Raw genomic sequence first — 23,553 nt, 5'->3', positions numbered from 1 at the left:
TTTTTCCATCAATAGCTTTCGTGCTATGTTCAATCTTTTCAATGATCTTCCATAGGTATTCCTTTTCGACGATAACTGTTTTTTAACTGGGTATTACTTTTTTATTTTTTATTTGCAATTCTTCTCATTGAACATGATGGACAAATTCCCCAAGTTGGTTCCTTTCATGCTTAATAATCATTAAGTTATCAATTCAATATCAAACTAAAACCTTAATGTGTAAACTAAATGTGACATGTGAAATCATGACTCAATCAATATTTAAGACTTCTAATCATGGATTAATAATTTGAACTTAACTGTGAAATCTAACAAGTAACTGAACCAAAGAGTCATAAATCACCAACATGAAGTATCTTATATTTCTAAATCATGGATGAACTTCAAAATCACTAAAATTTACAAAATTTTCAGAAAAAATTTTCACATTTTTTCCTTAAAGACAAAGAAAACCTAATTAGCATGCCTAATCCACACCCCCCAACCTAAAATCTACATTGTCCTCAATGTAAAAGATATAATCATGCAATGCATATGAGACAATGAAAGTAAATGAAAGGTTGTAGAAAGGTAGTACCTGAAGAAGAAATCTAGAGGCTTTTCCAAGGGTCTCAAAGTGAAGATGGGTCACAAAAGACTCAAATCGATGATAAGCAAACCATCCTAAAATAGCTGAAAACAAACTATTCTAAAAACAGCGGAAAATAAATTATCATAATCCTAAACTAGCAAAGCTAGGAAAAAGCTACTCAGCCATGCCGCAAGGTTCCTCCTCCGACCAATATCATGATAAATTTCTTAGTAGGTTTCTCAACAAGACCATCCAAAAGCCCTTTTTGCAATAGGTTTGAATGCCCTGGAGCATGAATTTCCAGAGAAATTTATGTACCTCAGCATAAGGTTTCCTTTTAATCTCCTGAGGTTTCCAAAGTATATACGATTCACCTGTGATAGAAAAAGTTTCAATGTCAGCATAACATGGTGAATCAAAGACTACACATAGATGAAATTCAGAAAAAATCTCAGAAAGTGATGTAGTCTTGACACATTCTGAAGTTTCAGATTTCAGTTCAATTTTCAGCTCCTCCTCCTTTATTATTAAACATTTAAGATCTGAGCAATGAGGGGCTTTAGAATAAGGGTTCTCTCGGTCTGTGAAAACCACCGAGGTATTGTGTTGTGAGGCATCCACTATTTCTTTTATCATAGAATCGTTTGAATCTGTAAAGTGTATCAAGCAATCGTCCAAAGAGTTAAAAAATTCAGCTAAGAGTGACTCATTTTTCACATTGAAGTTTGTGATGATCTGCCAAGGATTTCATCATCTCTGGAAGTAGATGGATGCATGCTCTCTTGCTCTTACCCTGCACAGACAGATTAAAGGTCAGTAGCCAAAACATTAATACGATAACTATATTCATTGATACTACTCAGAAGAAGCATTGAATTGTCAAGAATTGACAACTGTAACGTCTTAGAAAATCCATACAAAGAGCCAAGTACCACCTCAGGCAGAAGTCCCTAAAGACCATGTACTGTGAAAATTAGACGAAAATTAGTTAAGTACTAGGCTAAATTATTTGGTGAATTATCTTGAACTACTATTTATATGAACTGCAAGACCCAAAATCATTAGAATCGCTAACTCAACATCACCTAAAGACATATGAGAAATCCCAAGACACATTCGCTCTTGGGAGCACATTGAAACTCCGTATCGGACCTGGACCACGCGTCGAAAGTCCGATTATCGCGAAACTATAAGGTTATGACCGTCATACTGGGCTTGACAAGCATCGTAGGAATCAAACCCAAGTAGTATCCAGAAACGCACAACTTGAGCCCTGAGCAAAGTGTGTGAGAAACTCGAATATCTTTAGAAAATGAACTCAAACTAAGTGAATTGAACCATTCACTTACGGAGGAAATTAAAGACTTCGGACCGTCAGATTCTGACCCTAATGCAGCCATGGGTCAAGGAAATTTCGCTACTCATACCTGTATACTTGTGGCCCTGATTGAGGATCAACGACCGTTAATCTGATTCGGGTCCTTCACAACCGATCTGTTTGTCAGTTCACACTATAAACACAGTCCTGTCATAGATCCATTGTCAGGAAATTTACTCTATGACTTAGGTGAGAAATGGGCCTCCAGATGAGTCATGTTTACCTGAAACAGACACCCTTTGGCTATAACCTAAGTATATCATGGCCCTGGGGCCATTAACATCAGTTTTGGGCCTATGTAATGCCCTTAAACTACCCCTCTCTCATTCCATACGAATTCTCTAACCCTAGGAGAGGGAAGAGAGAAAAGAGGAGAAAAGAGTGAGGAGAAGAGAGAGAGAGATCAGTGGATCGTTGCTGGGATTCACTCCCACCACCTTACGGGCTGAATCACATCTCCTGTTTTGCTACACCAACGATCCTAGCTTCGACTTAGGTAAGAAATCATAACCCTAATCTTGTTTTAAAAATCTAAATAGGGGAATCAACAAAAATAGCTAACCTATTTCGTAATTTAGGTAACCATTGTGCTGTAAACGGAAGCGTAGTGTACGAACCGAGTTCGTAACGAGCAAACCGACAAAAGGTGTAGACTATAAATGTTTAGGTTATAGTTTTCAAGGCTTTCAATGTCATCGATGGTTTATGTTTGACTTGATTACTACCATATGATCTTAATTACGATGTATTTAGTAAATTATACATGTGTGTGAATTATGTGAATATAAAATGCATTCCATGTGTTCGTTGAAATATTTGAATGAAAGTGAAATTATGATTTATGCTTGCCATGACTATTAATCTAGAAGACATGTGTGTTGTGTGTATGACAACTCCTTTATGAAAGGCTTGGCCAAAATATATGCTATAACTAATTTAGTTTGTGTATATAGTATTATGTAGTTTAAGTGTTTGATAAAATGTCTGAATGAGAAAGTGTTTGATAAATTGTTTCCAACAAGGGTGTTGAGATATGATTCTCAACTACCTTGTCCAGAGTTATAGTTTCTTTCATGTAATGTAAATTTCTACTAAGTGATTTATGGCTGAAATGCATATGTACAACTATATGTTCAATATGTTTGATAAAATGCTCAATGGGAATTATGCTTGAATTGTTTGTGAAAGGCTGTTATGATTAACATATGTGACTGCCTATTGCATCTGAGTATGGTTGGGACTACTACGCAGTCTAGGCAATCGGTAACGATTCCTAAGAGGGTGGCCGAACTAGTATCACCACATTAGATACGTTCGATGAATCTGAGCCGTACGATAATTGTCGACAGTGGTTAGGCCACGCGGAGTGCTTACGCGCTCCATGCCGACCAATTCAACATGCGCTCGTACCAATCGCACTTATCAATTAACTCGATTGGCCTATTGTGTGTTTACCATGTATGGGCACTACTGTTTGAATCTAAGGTACCACTTACCAATGTAAAGCCCGTTTAACCATGGTACCAAGATCCGCTAAAACTCACGAGCCGAACATGGTGGTGTATGGGACACCGTGGTCGAGCTGTCGGCCTACGCTAGGGTGACGAGCCTCCCCGTAGTAACCAGTGAGCAACCTAAACTCATGAGCCGAATATGGTAGTGTATGAGACACCGTATTCGAGTTGTCGGCCTATGTTCAGGTGACGAGCCTCCTATAGTGACCTCGAGTATAAACTAAACCTATGCTGAGGTAACGAGCCTCTCCGTATTGACCTCGAGTGTAAACTTGTGAACTATCTATCCACTATTTTTCATTAAGGGCAATGCCCTACAACTTGCCTATCGTATGTGTTTAACTAGGATTGACGGCCCTAGATGGATCATTGTTTGGGTAAGTGATAAAAAGGGAGGTACCTTAGCTTCCCGAATCTGTTGTATGAATAAGCCTAATAAATTACTTGGCTAACACGTTCATGCACCACATTGCATGTGTTTTAGCGAGGAAGCGCACATTTAGGGAGTTTGTCATGCGCAACCGTGGGATGAAGGTGCTAAGGGAGTGCAGGTGAGGGCATGCATCATTACAACATACCATTCCTGCATTAACAAGACTACTTTGGACATGATTGTTGTACTGCTTTATCATTACTACTTGACTGAATTGATAATATGTTAACCTTTGCCTTATAGTACCACTGAGTTGATCACTCACTCCCACTCTGGGACGGTGTTTTAAAATACCAATCAGACTCTATTTTAGATGCAGATTATGGCGAGGCTTATGCAACGGAGCCGGACTTCATGGATGAGGAGGAATTCTCCTATATTCAGCTATTAGACAGGCCTCTGTAGACCTTATTCTGATTCGACGGGATTACAGGGTTACATGGATTAGTTAGACAGTTACATTTTGATATTTTGTAAATTTTGGAACAAACACTTGTATTTATTTAGCGTGGTAACATACTCATACTCTGGAGATTGAGAAACACTTGTATACTTTATATATTTATCTCAGTCTTCCGCTTGCTTAATTTGATTATCTCTGGAGTATGACATGTTGTTTTAGTATAATCCTACTTATGTTTAATGCACTAATATGGACAACATTTAAACATCATTATCTATGTTGCATAAGTGATGTGTTGAATCTTGGGAGTTGAGCTTTGCTCGACCCTCGATTTTTGGGGCATTAAAAGTTGGTATCAGAGCATGCTTTGGATTAAACTGGACCTGGGTTATGGCAACACGATGCACACTGACGTACTTTGACTTAGGTGGGGGCGATAAAATGTAGAAATGATTATAGGATCCCAAGTTTCACCAAGGGGCGAAACTGACCCTTGAAATGTGACCCATAGGCATTTGTGATCATGTGAAATGATCCTTATTCTTTTCTCGACCGTCAATCAAAGGGTTTGGATGATGATTCGGTGAATAACACCCTCAAAGGACCCGAAAAGTGTGAATACGCACTCATTAGGACCCGAAACCACCTCAAACGGATGAGAGGGCCCGAACCACAGAAATCGATGGGAACTAGGGGGTCCCCTTCCCATTTTCGGCACCCCAGGAAGGGGTGGCCACCACCCAGGGGCGGCAGCACCACCCATGGTCCAGCGGACCATGGTGGCACCGTGCCGACCGCGGCGCACCACAGTCCACTCCAGCGGTCCCCCCAGTCTGGCGGCCTGCCGCCTTAACCCACTCATGTGAGGCCTTATACATGTGTGGGACCACCCTATTTGGGTCCCCTCTTGCTCCCTTTGTTCATTTCACCCCCTTTTCAAGCCTCCTAGCTCTCAAAACCCTCATTTTCCCTCTCAAATCTTCATTCCATACTCCATCTTCTCCTTCTTCTTCAATACACATACACCCACCACCATTTCCCTCAAAACCCATCACCTACCACCTTCTATCTCCCTATTTCCTCTCATTTGAGCACACAAATCCCTCCTTGTGTCTCATAAACCCCAAAACCTACCAACCCATCTCACCTTGCAAGCTTTTCCAACCCTATGGTCCTCTTTGAGATAGTGGCCGTCGTATTCTCGCTCTTTACACTCCTTTCTTTCATGGGAAAGAGAAGGGCGTCCACAGATGAAGCTGGGCCTAGCCGCCCAACCCGTCTAAGGAAGAAACAGGGCGCAAAAGCAAGTACAAGCACCACATGAGAGCAACGGATGAAGCGGGATCTCGATCCTCAGATTCCACTCGAAAGAGCTCTACCAGTAGGCATCAGACACGGTAAGTTTTGTGGCCATAAAGTTGTGTTTGAAGCACATGTGAATGAAAGGATATTTGGGCTATATCCGATAATGGACCTCTTGTTGGAATCCAGGTGGGGTCCCATATTTGAAGGCAAGTCTCATGTGTGCGAGAGCACTGTCCGAGCCTTCTATGCACACATACGGGATCCACTACTGGAGCCTCTACAGTTCATTATTCCCATAGGAAGGAGGGAAGCAATAGTCAATGTGGATGTGATGGCCCGAATTATGGAAATTACACGTGGGGAAGTGCATGCTAATGAATCTCATCTCAAGAGTGTTCAAGAAAGAGATCGTTGGAGGCGGTTTCTTTGTGGCCAACTGGTTCACTGGAAGTGAGGCAATTGCCTCCCATCGACCAAATTGACAAATGATTTCCGCCTGCTCCACCACATATTCACATTTAATGTGTATCCTGAGTGGGGCAACCATACCAAATGCACTCATTTCATGGTGGACTTCCTGTATAGAGCTGGGCAAGGAGACAAGCCATGTCTACCTACGTTCGCCCTATTACAGATAATCCAGGCCGTACGCTCTGTTAGGAGAGATGTTTCACTTCCATTTGGCCAACTTATATGCAACATTGCTCGAGAGTTCAGCTACAGACTTAACATGGATGAGCTTACGCTGAACCGCTTCATTAATGATACTATGCTCAACAACATGGGAATTGGCCCTCGATAACGTCAAGCCCTACTCGATGAGTATGGGGGCGAGACAGAAAGTGAAGATGAAGAAAGTAATGAAATAGAAGAAGAAATCAATGAAGAAGAGGAAGAAAATAAGACAAAAGAAGGAAGTGAGGAAGAAGAGGAGGAGGCCCAAGATTCTAATGAGGGACCTCCTACTGCTACACATGGGCATCACCATGATCAGGCTGCCCTGGAAGCCCACCTGGCACAGATTGAAGTGAACCAGGCTGCCCTGAGACAAGAGATCAAGGAGACCCAAGCTGAATTGAAATAAAAGCTTGAAGAGAGTCAGGCTTACATGAAGAAGAGATTTAAGAAGATGTCCCACACTTTGAAGGCCCTCTTGTGCTATATGCAGGACAAGGGTGCTCCTCCACCATCACCAAATTTGGACGGCTAGTCATACGATGTAGTCGTCTTTTAGTTTATTTTATTTCTTATTTTCTTTTGAAATAACCCTTGTTAGCTTAGTTGGATGTTAGTAGTTAGTTTTAAAGCTTTGTTAGGTTGGCTCACATGCTTCTTCTGTCATGATCCATGTAAGACTACATCTCATGTATTGTAACGATTTTAGTTAAATAAAATGCATGAAGCTTCTTTTGATTTGGAATGTGAATAATGTTTGGATAAGTGTGTATTATTATGCTAAATCTTACAAGGGTTGCACCCTATGTTGTATGTAGGGAATGTCACTTAAGAGCACTCGGAGCACTACACATCTTGTACTTAGCAGATTGTTTGACAGGGCACCTCCCCTGAGCGATAGCCACATGAACCCTAATTTGGGCCCTGATAGTGACACCATGTCAGATTCTCAGCTGGCCACTGGCCCCATGAATGGGCCAATACCTAGTGCACCACCAACTCTATAAGAGAACCGTGCGTCTACCTCGATGCCACACATGCCTCAGGCGGCTCCTCCTCTTGATAGGTTGGAGCAGACAATGCTCCTAATGCAGCAGTAGCAGCAAATTTGGACCACAATTGTGAGGGCCCTTGCCCAAAACATGAATGTGGTCCCGCCTGCACTACCTAGGTAGCCTGCTGGAAATATGAATGCCAACAGTTTATTTGAGCGCTTTTAGCGCTTCCGACCTCTCACTTTTGTAGGCACTCATAGGCCCGAGGAAGCCTGTAAGACCCGTGTCCTAATCCGTACTGTTCCGTTAGTTTCCGCGGTCCTTCCGGTCAAATTCCGGCAACCTTCGCACCGTATTCGGTATTTGCGCACGATCCTAAGCCAGGTCCCGCGCACCGACGTCGGCTTGGTCTGAAAGTTATATCATAGCGACCGCGTCGTCGCCGCGGTTCCAACGCCGTGACTTGCGCACTGAACCGATACCCAGGTAAGAAGATGCCGATCAGCGTTTATTCCGAAGAAACACCGCGCGTTGCGGATTTCGAGGGAATCTCTACTATTAGTCCCATCAATCAACCATTAAAGCATCCCATACCTCAAGTACATCAACCCATCCCCACCTTTTTCAAAAGTCCACCATTCTTTCCACCTCACCACTCCTCTTTTCCAAATTTCAACAACAACCATACACCTTTTCACAATTTTCAACCCAAACCATCCCCCATCACTCCATCACCCATCTCTTTCTCTCTCTCTCCCTCCCTTTACAACTATCTCTCTTATTCTTTTTTTCAAAAAAAATCCAAATCTAAGAGAGAGCACCATGAGTCCCCCATGGTGAGAAAACTTCATATGTGAGGTCCACCTTTCCCACCCCTTCATCTCTCATCTCAACCATCCATTTCCCATCTTCCTCCATCAAAGAGTAGCACAAGGAGCTAAGGAAGCCAAGGGAGCAAGAAGATCAAGTGGTGGGTGTTTGGATAGGATAGTTTTTGATGTTTTTAAGATGGGCCAAGTGAGGCCAACCGATCAATGGTTTGGATCTCGCTTTGGACCCTAAGGTGTGGCCGATGGCCCACTTGGATCATCATGATCATTCCATGACGGGGCCATCCTCCATGGACCCCATCATGATGTTTATCTTCTTGAATATTTAGGGTCATCTAGACCGTTTAATTTGGTGGAGAAGGGATCTCCACCGTTGGATTTAATTTTAATGGGCCACATAAAATGGGACCCACTTGATGTATGATTTAGTGCAAGGGAGGGCCCATAGTGCCGGGGTCCCTCCATCACACGGTCTCACTCTTTATCTCTCTCCCTTTTTATTTTTTTAATTGTTTTATTTTTATTTTTATTTTTATTTTTATGTTAATGAGGTTATGTGGCCCACTTAAATGGACCCCACCATAGGGTATGTATTCCATCCAACTCACCTACGAGTGGGGCCCACCTTGTGTGTAGTATACACACCATCCTCCATGAGGTGGCCCACATAAGCAAGGCCCACCTCTAGTATATTTGCAGAGTCCAGCGTCCAGGGACGCTGGACGTTTCATGGAAAATGTAAAAAAAAAATATTTGCTTGGTTTGGGGATGGCCCACTTGTGTAGGCTCCACCTTGATGTATGTATTAAATCCAAGCCGTCCATTCCTTTCCCAAATCTGTTTTAGGCGTTGAGCCAAAAGATGGGGTTAATCAGACCTTCGGGCGGACCGTACCATACCAAACGGTGGTTTTCACCGTTGAAACCTTCCCTGATTTCTTATCCGCCAAAATACATCCAATATTGGACTCGTTTTGCTCGCGCTGAGCCATGGAGAGCCATTGGACGGAGTGGATTTACAAGATGTGGACCCCACCTGCAAAATCCTTAAGAAACCCCAAAAATCAAAAAAAATTAAAACAGCAGCAGCGCTGCCTGCGCATTTCAGCGGGCGGACGGCTTGGCCGTCGTACAGCCAGTCACGGCTGCAGCCGTGGGCCCCACGTTGATGTTTACATGTCATCTAATCCGTTCAGCAGGTGGCCCACTCTCTGAAGTGGGCCCATCTCAAAAATCAGCCTGCTCCAAGACTCAGGTGGCCCACACCGCGTGAAACAGTGGAATTGAACATTTACCTTTGAAACCCTTTTTGGGGTCCACAGAAGTTTTGGATCAGGGTGAAAAATTTTGTCCCCCTTCATCTAAGTCTGCTTGACCTTATCAGTGGTTTGGATGAAATATAAACATTATGGTGGACCCCACATAGAGACCACAATGATGTATGTGCTTCACCGTCCGCTGGACAGTGGATGTGGAGCCCACTGGACGGTGGAGCCCAATGTGACAGTGGACGTGGAGCCCACTGTGATAATTGTGTGGGCCCACTGTGATAATTGTGTGGGCCCACTGTGCTGCGTGCGTGTGTGTATGTGTATATATATATATATAGATATATGTATATATATATATAGGTATATATAATATTATAGTTCATGTAATATTATATGTATATTATATACTATATTATATATATACATATATATATATGTATATAAATATTGTACTTATTTATGTTGAGGCCCATGATTGAGGCCCACTTTGACATATAGGTGAGGCCCATTTCAATTACTTATGGCCCATGATTGAGGCCCACTTTGATGTATTATGGGCCCATGGGTCAAGGCCCATTTGAGGTATTAAGGGCCCATGGTTTAAGGCCCATTAAGACATATTGGGGCCTATGGGTTGAGGCCCATTTGATGTGCATTTGGGGCCCATTGGTGTGGCCCATTTGATACACATAAGGCCCATAAGATTAGGCCCATTTGATACGTTCTAAAGCCCACAATTTATAGTCCATTGCAATGCACATAAGGCCCATTGGTGCGGTCCAATGATGTGGCCCACTTGATGAATACAAGGCCCATATGATATGGCCCATTTGACGTATTTAAGGCCCAATGGGACGTGCCTAAGGTCCATTGCAATGTACGATCCCGACATGAATGATTTTACGTCGGGCTATGCCTTGGGAGCAATGGTGGTTTGACGTCCACATTGCAAGTATAGTGTGGTTAAATGTCCGCATTATGACATTCCCTAAGGCCCATTGTTAGGCTCGTGCGTGTTATGTGTAGGCCGTCTAGGCCCACCTTCGTTATGTACATCATCCATCCTATATAGCATGTTTAATTTCATGATTCATGATCATATGCATCATACGCATGCTTGATATGAGAAATGACTGATCATAGCATATGCCTTTGGGCAGATTGTTTAGGGGCTCCCGTACAGGGGGTGTTGCCCTATATGAGCGCATGATACGCGCAGGATTGCTGTATGACTGGATAGTGTGATTCATGCATTCGCATTGTGTGATATGGTTACTATACGCCCTAGCGACATCAGGGTCGTAGCCTCCACAGACGTATCGTGGTTGGCAAGATTGGATACCGAAAATACTGTTCTACATGGGGTGCGATAGATATCCCTGGGTGAAAGTCCCTAAACCCTTATGGTACCAGGAGGTTGCTCCAACGTCTAGACCGAGTGGATGCATGAGCGCTGAGTGCCGATTACCAGACGGTTGCGCTTTCCACTGTGTCGTGGTCGGTTGGAAGGGGGTGCGGCCTTACCCGCCCGAGAGTAGGGGACAATGCTGGGCTCTGACCAGCTCGAGGAATGGGTCCGCTATTGACGAGCCGAGCCCGATATTGGCAGGCGGATAGTGAGGTCTTTTCCACTCACCTTATTGCGCGCGATGGGGCGGCAATCTGGCTTGGAGTGTACTAGACCCCGGTGATATTCCAGATTTGAGCCGTATTGACATGTGGACTTAGATGAGGATTTGTATGCTTGACTTGCATTTTGCATGGCCTTGGTATGGCCGACATCATTCTTTGCACCGCATGGCCTTGGTACGGCTAATGGGATTCTTAGCATTCATCAGCATGTTCCGCATTACTCTGATACTGCATAACTACATTATCACCTTGAGCATACACTTTCACCACCCTCTAAGCTTTCTATAAGCTTATGCACGACCGTTGCGTGCAGGTGACGTTGGATCGCAGCAGCGCTGAGGCTTGGACGCGTGGCTGATCTTCTTTTGGAGTTTTGGTCTATCTTCATTGTATTTCCCTTATACTCATTGTACCTGTAAAGTTTTTTATTATAGTGGAAATGTGATGGAGTTTTTGGTCGTTGTTTGTGGGTTATGCCTTTGGTTATGCTTATTACGAATCAAACTGAAGTTAAAAATCCTCCTTGTAGCATCCCAGGATCGGAACCTGGCGAATGGGCGCTGGGAGCCGAGAATGGGGTTCTACGGAGGCTGTCAGCGCCAGATTCGGCGATCGGGAATTTTGTGAGCCCGGTTTCCGAGTTTGGGGCGTGACAAAGCCAAATACTAGCTCGACTGCATCTCTAAGATGTTGAAGCCGATGCACTGCACTTAGGCAGAGCAGGTAGAGTTGGTTACCTATATGTTCGAGAAGGAGGCTAGTCTTTGGTGGGACAGCATCCTACGAACAGTTGCCCTTGGATACGTATGGACGTAGGATGCGTTTAAGACCTACTTCCATGAAAAATACTTTCCCTGCACTTACCATAATGAAAAGGAGGGTGAGTTTTTTCACCTCCGACAGGGAGGGATGACCATGGCAGAGTATGAGAATCACTTCACGGAGCTAGTCAGATATGCTTTTTTGATACTAGCAGATGAGTCAATGAAGAAGCGGCGATTTTCTGAGGGTTTGTAGCCTAAAATCCACAAGAAGATGTGTTGCGTTAGCATTCCCAACTATGCTAAGCTAGTAAGCATGTCCCTACGAGCTGAGCAGGATGGGGACAGATGTTGAGGGTCAAATATTGCATATCAGACCCATTTATTGCATGGATTTACAAGCATGACACCGTTTAATAGCCTAATTTAATTGAATTTGTGATGCAGGGCGTCTTCATGAGCTTGGACTGGGAAAGGACACTAAAAAGCATGGATTTACCGATCTGATGACACTAAAGCATGGGATGGACTCTAGAAGACCAAGAGCGACGAAATTATACACCAGGGGTCCGCGGAAACCGAGGAATCGAAGCTCAAGTGGCCTGAAAAGTGTCCAGAATGCAAGATCATAGGGTTCCCACCATCTGATCAGTTCGAAACTTCACACGTGGCTTGAGGACCATAAATAAACCGTACACGTAAAATTTCAGCCATTAGATCACCGTGGAAGTGGCCAAACTGATAGATCAGCCCCTTAAATCCTTAAGTGGGGCCCACCCGATATCTGGATACTCTCCATTTTTGGTCTCGACTGTTTAAATGAGCTGACCAAACGGATAGACGGAGCGGATTTCTCACAAACATCTCTGTGGGACCTGTACATGCAGTGCAAGTGCAAGGAATGTAGGTGCACCGGGCGTGCACCAAACATCCTCAAAGTCGGTCAACGCACGCTGACCGACATCTCCTTCTCCAAATAAAAAACGGACGTAGCGTCCTTACGCCGTTCGTCGGTTCTGTACAGTGGGGCCCATTCATCATCAAAATTATCAATCTGGACCATCCATTGTGTACAGAGGAGGGTTATTAACCTCACCTAGGTGGAATTTTTCTAGGAAGCAGCGTGTAGCCGATTTTGACCGTCAAAACTCAGGTTGAACGGTGATATGAAAAATCAGGTGGGCCGCTTCAGCGTCGATCCAAAACCGACCATATCCGAACGGTTTTGTGAGTAGAATCCGGTGGACGGCATGGATTTTGAAAAGGGGAAATTATGTGGACCTCACCATCGTCACAGCGTGACGATACGCGGGCTCTGTTTCGCAACCGGACGCCATCCGATTTTTGCGGCAGATTGTGCGCTCGCGGGGCCGATCGGACGGACGATCTGAACCGTTCATCATGAAGGTCTGCTCGAAAGCTTCCAGAGGACGTTGTCCTTTTGGAAGGAAAGCAAAGAAGAAAAATAGGGGAAGACTCCGAACTGGCTGCTGTGCGTAAAGGGCGTCTCCGCAGCCAAGTCGTCCGCGGACTCCGGCCTTCCGCACAACCTCCTGCTCTATATGAGATCAAGAGGGACGACAGTTCCAAAGAGGAGAGGATTCGGAGAGAGCTACGGGAGGTGGAAAATAAAAGAGGAGGAAACGACGGAAAAACGGAGAGAGTGGAGCAGAAGTCTGGTTCTGCGGTAGGCTGCTGCTGAACGTACCATTGCTGCTGAGGAGGTCGGTTGCTGTGCTCGGTCTTGGGTTGGGCAGCGTGAGGAGGAAAGGAAGAAAAAAATAAAAGAAGAACAGAAGGAGGAGTGCACGATTGACGGTGCTGGGTTCTGGCTGCTGGCATGTGTGCTAGAGCAGAGGCTTGAACGGGAGGATTTGAGACGGTGGAGGCAAAGGCAGAGGTTTCTTTTCCTTCTTGTTTTCTTTTCTTCTTATTTGTATTTTAATTTGTTTATTTTTTCCAGCCCATCCATGACCGGCTAAACCTCTTAGCTAGGGCTAAGAGGTGAAGCTTGTAGCCTGATGGGAGAGATATTGCTTGTGCCTTTTGATTAGATTGAAGAGATTTTTGATTTAATTTTATGGGAATATTTTTAGTTTTTAATGGCATGTTGTGACTGAAATTACAATGGGCTTGCAATGGCTTTGAGTATTCCTCTTCTCTTATTTTGATTATAATGTCAGGAAGCCCTGATGTTCGCCATCGTCTCCTGGGCATGGTTGGATGTCGGTACCCTTCCTAACCTTCATAATCATCTGATTGGTTGGTGATTAGTTTAATTCTGTTATTTGCTCTGTCTCCTGGGCATGGTTTGATGATGGAATCTATTCTGATTCAAATACCTTTCATCCCTTTAAAGTTATATCAGAGGAAATTCAATTTAATTTCCATGATTCCTGATGCAGGCAAAAGATCTCCCTGATCCCTACAAGTGGATCCTCTAAATCCCTAGTTTCCCTTTTCTGAATTCCTTAAGTTTTAGATAATTATTTCACAATTATTCCTTAAAATTCTATTTGGTTAGATCACATCTTAGTCTAGTTCTAGTTCTACTTGGTTTCAGATAACGTACAGGTATCAGTCCCTGTGGATTCGACCTCGGTCTTACCGAGTTTATTACTACATCACAACCCTGCACTTGGGGTGTGAACAAGTTTTTGGCGCCGTTGCCGGGGACTGACGGTTACATTTTTTTTTGAAATTAATTAGTTCTAGAATTAGGTTAGGATTAGGATTTTACTTACTTTAGGATAGAAGTTTTATTTTATCCTATTTTTAGAACTTAACCTGTTTTCCTGTTTTGTAGGATCCTGACATAAGTTCTTAAATTGGTAATTCCTTCCTAATTTCTCTACTTTTTTTTTTTTTTTTTTTTTAGAATTAAGGTTATTTCTTTCTCTTTTTAGAAATTAACTTTCTATTCTTATTTTAGTAACTTTCTAATTTAACTCTTTTTAAATCTAATTTGTTTCCTCATTTATTTTTAGGATTTTTGTTTAGAAACTAACCTTCCTATTTTGTAGGCCTTTAAGATAGAAATTTCTAATTTGGTAAGCTCTTTCCCTACTTCCTATCTTTCAGTTCTCTTTTAATAATCTACTTTCTAGTTTAGATCTTTCTTAATTTATCTTAGAAATCTCCACTTTCTCTTAAGAATTCCTTCTTTTAGAAATTAATTTACTGCTATTTTTCTTTTTAGAATCTAACTTATTTTTTGTTTTATTTTGCAGTTTTTTAACTTAGGACTTCAATTTGGTAATTTCTTTCCAACTCTCTCTTTCTTTCTAGCTTTTCTTTTTCTTCCTTAGGGTTAAGTTTTTAATTGAGGGCTGCGAGTGTTTTCATGCCCAAGTGGGCCCGTGACGACACTCGACGTCTCTTGACTGAAGGAGGATTGGTTGAGGGGTTGACTATCCATCGCAGGACTAGACACCGCTCGAAATCCCCTGAGTTAACTGAAGTTATGGCTGAAGACCAACCTCCTCTACTTCCACCCAGGGTGGAGGATACCCAGGATGAAAATGAGGTGCAACAGGCACCCCCGCCTCGTACTTTACGAGATTTTCTACAACCGGCGGGAGTGAGTACGCCCTCATGCATGATTTTTCCTGAAAACACAGGACAAATGGACATCAAGCCAGGAGTTATCCAACTCCTTCCCAAATTCCATGGACTTGAATCAGAGAGTCCATATTTACATTTGAAAGAGTTCGATGAGATTATAGCTACATTATGTTTTCCTAATGTATCTGAGGATACAATTAGGCTGAAACTCTTTCCTTTTTCCTTAAAAGAGAAAGCTAAGACGTGGTTACATTCACTGCGTCCTAGATCCATTGGCACATGGAACGATATGCAGAGGGAATTCATAAAAAAATTCTTCCCACATCATAAAACGATTACCCTCAGAAAAGCGATCATGAACTTTGCCCAAAAGGAAGATGAAACATTCTTCCAATGTTGGGAAAGGTTCAAAGATTTGGTCAGTTCATGCCCACAACACGGATTTGAAACGTGGCGCATTACAAATTTTTTCTATGATGGACTGACATCTTCCATGCGCCAAATGGTCGAGACAATGTGTAATGGAGAGTTCATTAATAAAGATATCGATGAGGTATGGGACTACCTCGACAGTTTGGCTGAAAAAACACAATCTTGGGACTATTACCCAAAGTCGAACACCACGTCTAGGCCGACTCAATTAGAGGAGAAAGGTGGAATGTATCTCTTGAAAGAAGAGGATGATCTCAAGTGTAAAGTGACTACGCTCATAAGGAAAGTTGAGGCCATGGAAGGAAAGAAGGATAAGGTCAATGAAATTGTTTGCGGCATCTGTGATTGCAACATTCACACAACTGAAAACTGTCCTACAATACCTGCATTTCGAGGAGTGTTGAATGAACAAGCCAATGCCGTAAATAACTATCAAAGACCTTTTACTAGACCTAACTCCAACACATACAATCCTGGCTGGAAAAATCATCCAAACTTTAGTTGGAGGAATGGACAAACGGCGACTCCTCCAGGTTTCTTCAATCAAAATCCAAATCAAGTGAAACCTCAAGAGGAACCGGTTCAAAATCCCATACAAGAGCTGGCTCAGGCAATGCGAGGAATCACAGATTTTATGCAAAAGATAGATTCTCGTATGACGGTTATAGAAAAGGGGATGCTTCCTGCACAAACTCTCCCCAATCCTAAACCGCAGTACGAGAATAATGATCCCAGCTCTTCAAATCAGATGGGACATGCTAAATCCATCACCACTCTTAGGAGTGGGAAGATCATTGATAAAACTCTTCCGGTTAGGCCCGAAAAGCCTCAAGAACCAGAAGAGGACAACAATGATGGATCCAGTGATGCCCCACAAAAAGTAGAACCGGAACTTCTAGAAAAGTCAGTTGCTCCATTTCCCCAACGGTTGGTCGCACCAAAACCTCTCTCTAACTCTCAGGATATCCTAGAGGTGTTGAAACATGTGAAAGTGAACATTGATGTACTTTATGTCGTTAAACAGATACCTTCATATGCCAAATTCCTAAAAGACTTATACACGACCAAGCGACGGAAAATTATTCAAAAGAAAATCTTCTTGACTGAGAAAGTGAGTGCCATCCTGAAGCAAGACGTGCCACAGAAATTCAAGGATCCCGGTAGCCCAACCATATCATGTGTAATCGGGAACCATCGAATTGATCACGCACTTCTTGACTTAGGAGCAAGCGTCAATCTGATTCCCTACTCGGTATACAAACAATTAGGTTTGGGTGAATTAAAACCCAACCTAACCACACTACAACTTGTTGATCGCTTTGTTTGTATACCAAGAGGGATAATTGAGGATGTGTTGGTCTAAGTTAATAGATTTTACTACCCTGTAGATTTTATCATCCTAGACATTGAACCCATCAATAACATGAGCACTCAGATTTCTGTCATTCTTGGTCGCCCATTCCTTGCCACGTCAAATGCAATTATCAATTGCAGGAATGGTATCATGACTATGTCTTTTGGAAATTTGACATTGGAGTCAAACATCTTTTTCAATAACGGCAGCAGCTCAGAGGATGATGACGATTTCCACGATATTAACATGATTGACTCTTTCGTGGAAGATATGACACCTCTGACCTTATCCTCCGACCATCTAGAGACGTGCCTGGTCCACTCCCATGATTTTGATGATGACATGATTAGGGAGACGTGCGCCTTGCTTGATACTGCACCGGTACTTGAAGTTAACCGATGGAGGCCACAATTTGAAGAATTACCACAAACTGATGTAGTGCCTCTGCCGTCTAACCTCAAGCCGCCGAAGCTTGACCTAAAACCTTTGCCCTTTGATTTGAAATATGCATATTTGGGTCAAAATGAGACATACCCGGTGGTGATCTCTGCCCACCTAGAGAAAGAACAGGAGAGTATGCTTATATCTACTCTCATTGAGCATAAAGGAGCCCTGGGATGGACGATAGCGGACCTCAAAGGAATCGATCCCTCGATTTGTACTCACCACATATATCTTGAGGATAATGCAAAAACCGCTCGGCAACCACAACGTAGACTAAATCCAAACATGAAGGAAGTGGTTAAGGCCGAGGTTCTTAAACTATTGGATGTGGGTATTATATACCCTATATCTGATAGTCAATGGGTGAGTCCAACTCAAGTGGTTCCTAAGAAGTCCGGAATCACCATCGTAGCCAATGCTAATAATGAACCCGTGCCAACTAGAGTCACTACTGGTTGGAGAATGTGCATTGACTACAGGAAGTTGAATATCGTCACGAGGAAAGACCACTTTCCTTTACCATTCATTGATCAGATCCTGGAAAGGTTAGCTGGTCATTCCTATTACAGTTTCCTTGATGGGTATTCGGGCTACAACCAGATAGAGATAGCCCCTGAAGACCAGGAAAAGACCACATTTACATGTCCTTACGGCACCTTTGCCTATCGAAGGATGCCATTCGGACTATGTAATGCCCCTGCCACCTTTCAGCGATGTATGCTTAGTATCTTTTCTGATATGGTGGGGCAATATCTAGAGGTCTTCATGGACGACTTCTCTGTTTACGGTCCATCTTTCAGCAAGTGCTTGGAAAGTCTTAAATGTGTGCTGAAAAGATGTGAAGAAAAGAACTTGGTACTTAATTGGGAGAAGTGCCATTTCATGGTTCAGAAGGGAATTGTCCTTGGGCATATCATCTCGTCCAAGGGAATCGAGGTAGATAAGGCAAAAATCGATCTTATCTCTAACCTACCTCCACCCAAGAACATCAGAGACGTGCGATCCTTCTTAGGACACGCAGGATTTTACAGGCGATTCATAAAGGACTTTAGTCTTCTTTCTCGTCCTTTATGTAATCTTCTTCAAAAGGATGTTCCGTACGAGTGGACTGAGCAGTGCCAGGAAGCTTTCACCAAGCTTAAGGGCACGTTAACCACTGCACCTATCATGCAGCCGCCCGACTGGAGCCTTCCTTTTGAGCTTATGTGCGACGCTTCTGATTATGCTCTTGGGGCGGTCCTAGGCCAGAGAAAAGATAAGAAGCCCTACGTCATTCATTACGCGAGTAGGACTCTAAATCCTGCCCAGGTGAACTACTCGACTACGGAAAAGGAACTCTTAGCCGTAGTGTTCGCCTTGGACAAATTTAGGTCCTACTTGATCGGATCCAAGATCATTATCTATACGGATCATGCAGCACTGAAGCATCTTCTTTCTAAGAATGATTCTAAGCCCCGCTTGATACGATGGATCCTTCTACTTCAAGAATTTGATTTGGAGATAAAAGATAAAAAGGGAGTAGAGAACGTAGTGGCCGATCACCTTTCTCGCCTTAATACCTCTGATTCCCTTGAGGCGACCCATATCAATGACATGTTCCCTGATGAACAGCTGTTCAGAGTCTCCCATTCACCTTGGTTCGCTGATATTGCTAATTATCTTGCTACAGGTGCCATACCGACACAGTGGACTGCGCAAGATAAGAAGAAATTTTTCACCGAGGTGCGCAACTTTTTCTGGGATGATCCTTATTTATTTAAATATTGCCCAGACCAAATTCTAAGGAGATGTGTACCAGACGATGAGCATCAGAGCGTCATCTCCTTCTGTCACTCAGAGGCCTGTGGTGGTCACTTTTCTGCTAAAAAGACCACGGCCAAGATTCTGCAGTGTGGCTTTTACTGGCCCACTATGTTTAGGGACACTCATGAGTTTTGCAAAGCTTGTGAGCGTTGTCAGAAATTGGGAGCATTGTCCCGTCGAAATATGATGCCTTTGAATCCCATTCTTATCATCGAAGCATTTGATTGCTGGGGCATCGATTTCATGGGACCATTCCCCCAATCGTTTGGGAATTTGTATATTTTGCTCGCCGTAGATTATGTCACTAAATGGGTCGAAGCGATTCCGTGTCGAAAGAATGACCATCGCACGGTCATTAAATTCCTAAAAGAAAACATCCTTTCTCGATTCGGAACGCCTCGAGCCATCATTAGTAATGGGGGCTCACACTTTTGTAATAAACCATTTGAGAGCTTAATGAAGAAATACGGTATCTCTCATAAGGTGAGCACCCCATACCATCCTCAAACCCGTGGGCAAGCTGAGATTTCTAATAGGGAAATTAAACACATTTTGGAGAAAACGGTTAACCCAGATCGTAAGGATTGGTCAATCCGATTGACCGATGCCTTATGGGCATACCGTACTGCATTTAAAACTCCTATTGGAATGTCTCCCTTTAGACTTGTCTATGGGAAGGCTTGTCACTTGCCTGTGGAGCTGGAACATAAAGCGTACTGGGCGATCAAAAATCTTAATTTTAATCTGGACAACGCTGGCTCACTACGCAAACTTCAATTGAATGAACTTGAAGAAATCCGGAATGATGCGTACGATAATTCGAGAATTTACAAGGACAAGATGAAAGCATTTCATGACCAACACATTTTGCGAAAATCATTCACGCCTGGTCAGAAGGTCCTTTTGTACAATTCTCGATTACATCTCTTTCCGGGTAAGCTTCAATCTCGTTGGACCGGCCCTTACATTGTTGTTACTGTTTTTCCGCATGGGGCCGTTGAGATAAGAGATCCCGACAATGGCAAGGAGTTTAAAGTCAATGGACATCGATTGAAACCATTTGTCGAGAAATTTGATTCAGAGGACATGTCCATGCCTCTGACTGATCCTGTTTACCAGGATTAATCTCCTAGTCTGATGGAGGTATAGGTAAGTTTCCTGTTTTCTTAGGACTAGGGTAGTTGCTTTATTTGTCTGGCTGAAGACGGTAAATTTAGCGCTCCTGGGAGGCAACCTAGCTCTTCATTTCATTTCTTTTTTTTTTTTTTTTTTTAAATCATTAGTTAGTTCAATGTTTGTGGGTAACATTGCTGCAAACCCTCACGAGACTACAACTCGTCCACTAGGGGTAACCTAGGGGTTTAAAGGCTTGTTGCATACGCTAAATGCAATCGAGAGCACCTGCGAAAGTGGTATATGTAGGATTTTATTTTTGTTAGTTTTGTGTCACTTTCTCTCTCGTGCTGACCGGATTCCATGCTGCGATCTCTTGGAAAGTTTCTCACGATTCATCATCCAGGTATTATCTTCCCTTCACTCTTTCTTTACTTTTGTTGTCCTATGCGCATTCCATACTCATATCCTTTACATTGAGGACAATGTAGCTTTTAAGTTGCGGGTGGGAGATTAGGTTACCTAATCAGTATTTTCTTGAGCAAAAATTGTGAAATTTTTTTAATTTTTCAGGATTTCTGATGAATTCGAAGTGATTTTGACGGCCATCTAGGGCACTTAGAATTTCAAGATGCGTGATGTTGGTACTTTATGACTCTTGGATTCAGTTATCTATTGAATTTCACAGCTAAGTTTGAATTGTTAATCCATTATTAAAAGTTGTAAACATTGATTGAGTCATGGATTCACAGGTCACATCTCGCTTGCACATTAAGGTTTCAGTTCGATATTGAATTGTGACTTGGTGATCATTAAGCATGGAAGGAACCAACCTGGGGAATTGTCCATCTTGTTCAATACAAAGAATAAGGAAAAAAAAAGAAAGAATGAATGAATGAAAGAAAGAAAAAGAATACCCAGCTAAAAAAACAGTTGTCATCAGGAAAGGGTTGGGTGTACGATCTTCATCATAGGTTTGCTCCTTATAGGTGTGGATGTGATTCCCTTTCCCCTTGATGGAAAAATCAAAAGCTGGACAAATGAAAAAAAAAAAAAAAAGAGAGAGAGAATTGTAAGGCAATTTCTGGTTTAGGTTTTGGTTGTCTTGAATGCTCATTCGAACATCAATGTATCATAGAAATTTGACAATTGAATCTCTTAATGATGATAAGCCATGATTACACTATACACCCATGGAACTCGATGTGTAGAATTGTTCAAATTAATGGATTAATATTTGAACTTGACTATGAAGTTTACCGTGCGCTTGAGTCTAGGAGAAAGTAATATTCAACATTCATGAATCTGGGAATTCTCATATCTGGATTATTCTACAAAAATCACGCGAGTTTATAGAAATTGTTCTGTAATTCTCAACTTACTTTTCGCATATTTTGCTCGGGACTAGCAAAATGCTGGTTGGGGGTTGTGTTGAGGGTCAAATATTGCATATCAGACCCATTTATTGCATGGATTTACAAGCATGACACCGTTTAATAGCCTAATTTAATTGAATTTGTGATGCAGGGCGTCTTCATGAGCTTGGACTGGGAAAGGACACTAAAAAGCATGAATTTACCGATCTGATGACACTAAAGCATGGGACGGACTCTAGAAGACCAAGAGCGACGAAATTATACACCAGGGGTCCGCGGAAACCGAGGAATCGAAGCTCAAGTGGCCTGAAAAGTGTCCAGAATGCAAGATCATAGGGTTCCCACCATCTGATCAGTTCGAAACTTCACACGTGGCTTGAGGACCATAAATAAACCGTACACGTAAAATTTCAGCCATTAGATCACCGTGGAAGTGGCCAAACTGATAGATCAGCCCCTTAAATCCTTAAGTGGGGCCCACCCGATATCTGGATACTCTCCATTTTTGGTCTTGACTGTTTAAATGAGCTGACCAAACGGATAGACGGAGCGGATTTCTCACAAACATCTCTGTGGGACCTGTACATGCAGTGCAAGTGCAAGGAATGTAGGTGCACCGGGCGTGCACCAAACATCCTCAAAGTCGGTCAGCGCACGCTGACCGACATCTCCTTCTCCAAATAAAAAACGGACGCAGCGTCCTTACGCCGTCCGTCGGTTCTGTATAGTGGGGCCCATTCATCATCAAAATTATCAATCTGGACCATCCATTGTGTACAGAGGAGGGTTATTAACCTCACCTAGGTGGAATTTTTCTAGGAAGCAGCGTGTAGCCGATTTTGACCGTCAAAACTCAGGTTGAACGGTGATATGAAAAATCAGGTGGGCCGCTTCAGCGTCGATCCAAAACCGACCATATCCGAACGGTTTTGTGAGTAGAATCCGGTGGACGGCATGGATTTTGAAAAGGGGAAATTATGTGGACCTCACCATCGTCACAGCGTGACGATACGCGGGCTCTGTTTCACGACCGGACGCCATCCGGTTTTTGCGGCAGATTGTGCGCTCGCGGGGCCGATCGGACGGACGATCTGAACCGTTCATCATGAAGGTCTGCTCGAAAGCTCCCAGAGGACATTGTCCTTTTGGAAGGAAAGCAAAGAAGAAAAAAAGGGGAAGACTCCGAACTAGCTGCTGTGCGTAAAGGGTGTCTACGCAGCCGAGTCGTCCGCGGACTCCGTCCTTTCGCACAACCTCCTGCTCTATATGAGGAAAAGAGGGGCGACAGTTCCAAAGAGGAGAGGATTCGGAGAGAGCTACGGGAGGTGGAAAATAAAAGAGGAGGAAACGACGGAAAAACGGAGAGAGTGGAGCAGAAGTCTGGTTCTGCGGTAGGCTGCTGCTGAACGTACCATTGCTGCTGAGGAGGTCGGTTGCTGTGCTCGGTCTTGGGTTGGGCAGCGTGAGGAGGAAAGGAAGAAAAAAATAAAAGAAGAAAAGAAGGAGGAGTGCACGATTGACGGTGCTGGGTTCTAGCTGCTGGCATGTGTGCTAGAGCAGAGGCTTGAACGGGAGGATTTGAGACGGTGGAGGCAAAGGCAGAGGTTTTTTTTCCTTCTTGTTTTCTTTTCTTCTTATTTGTATTTTAATTTGTTTATTTTTTCCAGCCCATCCATGTCCGGCTAAACCTCTTAGCTAGG

At 43.2% G+C, this 23,553-nt stretch overlaps 1 non-coding gene across 1 annotated transcript; it reads right to left on the bottom strand.

The window, feature by feature from the left end:
- Window positions 1-15,668: 15,668 nt before the first annotated feature.
- Window positions 15,669-15,775, bottom strand: LOC131257287 (small nucleolar RNA R71). Its single transcript, XR_009177295.1, has one exon. It is a non-coding gene; the product is annotated as a small nucleolar RNA R71 (small nucleolar RNA).
- Window positions 15,776-23,553: the final 7,778 nt, after the last annotated feature.

This window comes from Magnolia sinica, chromosome 9 (assembly GCF_029962835.1).
Source record: "Magnolia sinica isolate HGM2019 chromosome 9, MsV1, whole genome shotgun sequence".
Classification (NCBI taxonomy): domain Eukaryota; kingdom Viridiplantae; phylum Streptophyta; class Magnoliopsida; order Magnoliales; family Magnoliaceae; genus Magnolia; species Magnolia sinica.
This window is presented reverse-complemented; position numbering and strand designations above follow the sequence as displayed.